The 3,768-nt window shown below is 39.5% G+C and overlaps 1 pseudogene; it reads right to left on the bottom strand.

Moving 5' to 3' along the window:
* Positions 1-2,398: 2,398 nt before the first annotated feature.
* On the bottom strand, positions 2,399-3,043 carry LOC102873336 (annotated as a pseudogene).
* Positions 3,044-3,768: the final 725 nt, after the last annotated feature.

The raw sequence follows: 3,768 nt of genomic DNA, 5'->3' as shown, positions 1-3,768 counted from the left end.
AACGTGCATTGCCATTGGAAAATCTGCTGTTAGGGACCTCTCCAAAGTACTGAAGAGCAATGGTGTCTCTCTGGAAACTAAGGTGTGTCTGATACAGGCCATGGTCTTCGCAGTCACTTGTTAGGCATCAGAGAGTTGGACAATGACCAAGGAGGATAGAAGGAGAATTGATGCCTTTGAGCCTTGGTGCTGGAGAAGAGTATTGAGAATATCACGGACTGCTAGGAAAACAAACAGATTCATCCTGGAAAGGGTTAAACCGCGTGGCTCCTTGGAGGCAGGGATTCTGAGGCTCTGTCTAACATACTTTGGACATGTTGTGAGGAGCGAAAGGTCCTTGGAGAAGGGCGTCATGCTTGGGAGGGTGGAGGGATGGCGCAGGAGGGGAAGGCCCTCTATGAGGTGGATTGATTCAGTGACTGGGATAATCAGAATGGGAGTGTCCAGAGACAGTGCGATTGGCACAGGACAGAGCAGAGTTTAGGGCTGTTGTACGTAGGGTCGCTATGAGTCGCAAGCGACTCGACGGCACATAACAACAAAGAGGATGTAAAGTCACGCACAATATAATCTTTTTCAATATGTGACAATTTTACTACTTTTATCATCAGCAGGAAAAGCCTGATCACCTTTTGAACAACATAATGAAATCAGGGAGCACATACAATTAAAATACAAAATATTGGTTTGTAATATTTATGAAAGTAAAAAAATAGTAAATAGTCCGAGAAAGATAAAGAATCTAGAAACACGAATTTAATCCAAGTCCCAAGTATTTACTTTGTGACCTTTTACAATTTACTTGAGTTCTCTGAGATTTGATTTGCCCCAGAGATGGTTACATTTGCACCAATTTAATAAGAATTATTATTGACTTTCATTTTCGGTAATCAATTATTATTGATTGCTGCTCAAGGAGATCTCATGTGATGAATACTAGAACTTGGTTGTTCTCGGCTGTGATGTTTAATGAAACAAATTGACAGGCCTTTCTTACGTGCTTACATAATTGTTGTTGTTTGTCATTATGTACATAAGATCCAGCGGCTTTTCAGAGGCAAAAAATTGCATAGAGGAGATTGCCCCTGTTTTTCTTATGTAGCAGCTGGTGGATCCAAACTGTGTGTCTTTCAGTTGATACCATAGATCCTTACACTAGGTTACCAGAGTTTCCCAGTTTACATGAATACAGTGAATAATAAATGTATTAATTAATGCATCTTACAGAACTCGTGGCACATGAATAAAAGGGCTAAGAGACCAATCTAAGTAATCTTCTCTTAGGGCCAGTTCTTAACGACTGCCCAGCACTGACTGTCTAAAGAACTTTACTACTTGAATTTTGTAACTATTAAGTAAGATAACATTTCTAAAACATCTTCCAATCATAAAGATGAGCTCCTTTCGGCAACTGAATGTCTCGATGGTGGTTTTTTTGCATGATTTTTTTAATCTATAGTTTATTTAACAATTAATTAGAATGTACCAATCTTGGTGTGTTTTCTTTAATGGATTTGCTTACTATCATTCATATATATTATATGCGTTCTGTCTCATTCATGTACCTTGTGCTTTATGCCATCAATCATTCCTAGATATTATGTTTCATTCATGCACATTGATGTCATCCTTGCTTCTTTAATAATGTAAATAATGTTTGTTTTATATACTTAATTACCATTAATTCATGCCCTCTCACATCCTAGCTCTTCAAGTTCCCACTGCATCTTTCCTATTCTTCGCACCCCTCCCATCTGCCCATCAATCTCTGCCATCCCCATGTTCTCCCACCTTTCCCCATTTTTCTACCTCTCCCTTTACCTCCATTTTTTTAGAAAGGTTTTATTTTGTTCATTATTATTATTTTTAATAAAAATTTACAGACTATATATTTCCACTTATTCATTGATACACTTTTCTGTCTGCCATCCCTCCCCCCCCAAGTTTGCTCTTCTCTTTGAAATGTAAAAGAAAAATTCTGTCATTGTTATACAATCCCTTCCCCAAGTCCACCCCACTATGTAGACTTCGTTCCGGACTCCTGTCATGACAATAATATCTAATCATATATCCCTTTGAAACAGTTCTCTCTCTCATCTCTTTCGATGTGGTATGCATAATTTATCCCATCTTTCTCAGTCTGCCCCCAACATCAATGTCAATCCTATTTTACAACAGTGGCACCAAGAAGTATTTGTCCTTTTGTGACTGAGATATTTCACTCAGCATAATGTCCTCCAGGGTCACCCAACTTGCATAATATTTCATGAGTTCCTTGTTCTTCGATGGTGCATAGTATTCCATTGTGTGAATATACCAGAGTTTCTCTATTCATTCATGTGCTGATAGACACTTAGGTTGTTTCTAACTTATGTTTATTGATGGATGCAAATGGACTTTATATTTTGTTGAAAGCAGCCACGTCCATGGACTTCACCTAAGTCTTCATAAGCAGTTATCTGTTCTTCCAGCATATCTGTAACAACTTTATTATCTTCAACTACACACTGTATCTGAAGCTTAATTCCATATCTCACTGGTAATAGCTTGGAAGAGCCCCAGACCAAGCCATCTGTCTGGATACTTCTGACACATTCTTCCAGTTTTGCTATGTTGGTTTCCCATCCCAAGGCTTCAGTCTAATAAGATTGGCAACAAGTGCAGGTTTTTTGGCTTCTTTGATTCATACTGTGCAAGCCCTTCTTCTCTTAGCTTCTTTGCTTCCTCACTTTCCTCCTCACCAGATCCAAAGAGATCTGTGTCATCATCATCATTACTGTCTGAAGTGCCACTTCCTGTGGCATCTTCCACATTAGCCCAAAGCTTTCTTCACTCCTGGCAGGATAGCCTTTTCCTTTTCTTAAAACATGTGATTATACCAATGCAGGGCATGACACAGGTTGGCATGTAGGGAGCTGGAGATGGCTTCAAACACCACCACATCTGCTTGCAATGGCAGATGCCCCTCCATGTAGCTCTTGTCGGGCAGGTAATCGTTGAGGACCTGGAGGCCGGTGGTGGTCTTGAGGTCTCCGAAGCCCATGATGTCAGCTGTGTCTGGAGCTAGGTGGCAATGGAGGAGAGGAAAAGAAGAGGAAGTCTGCCCCAAACATTCCACAGGGAGTGAGGGGAAAGACCCATTTCTCTTTTGAGCATTTATACATATCTTGCTCAGTTATTCTCCTATGTTCACAATAGTGGTCTTATGAAGACCACTATTTGTCCTTATGTGACTGAGTTATTTCACTCAAGATAATGTGCCCTAGGCTCTCCCATGTGTCGTATTTTGCAAATACTTGAGTACTCTTTAATGTTTCATATTATTTTAGTATGTGACTATACCACAGTTTATCTATTGGTTTGTTGGTGGGCATCTGGGTTGTTTCCATTTTCTTGCTATTATATGTAATGCAGCTAGAAGCATATATGTGCATTATCTCCATTCATGTCTTAGCTCTGTTCCTTCAATTATATTCTTAGCAGTGGGATAATTGGGTCATATGGGATTTCTACATAAAGCTTTTTGAAGAAACATGAAACTGCTTTCCATTTTACGATCTCACCAGTATGCATTAAAGTTCCAATTTCTCCATATCCTCACCAATATTTATTATTTGATTTGCTACTCTGTTCAACCTTGTTACTACTGTTGTGCTCATCCTATCCTTACCTCACTCCATATCCAGAGAAGAGTAATACTCCTGCTGTTGTTGTTTTGTGTACTGTCAAGTTAAAACTGACCCATAGCTGACCCTCCAGGGGGTTTTC

The sequence above is a fragment of the Elephantulus edwardii genome, unplaced genomic scaffold (genome assembly GCF_000299155.1).
Source record: "Elephantulus edwardii isolate Elephantulus edwardi_28Jun2011 unplaced genomic scaffold, EleEdw1.0 scaffold00038, whole genome shotgun sequence".
In the NCBI taxonomy this organism is placed as follows: Eukaryota; Metazoa; Chordata; class Mammalia; order Macroscelidea; family Macroscelididae; genus Elephantulus; species Elephantulus edwardii.
The sequence above is the reverse complement of the archived record's forward strand: the minus strand, read 5'-3'. Positions and strand labels throughout refer to the sequence as shown.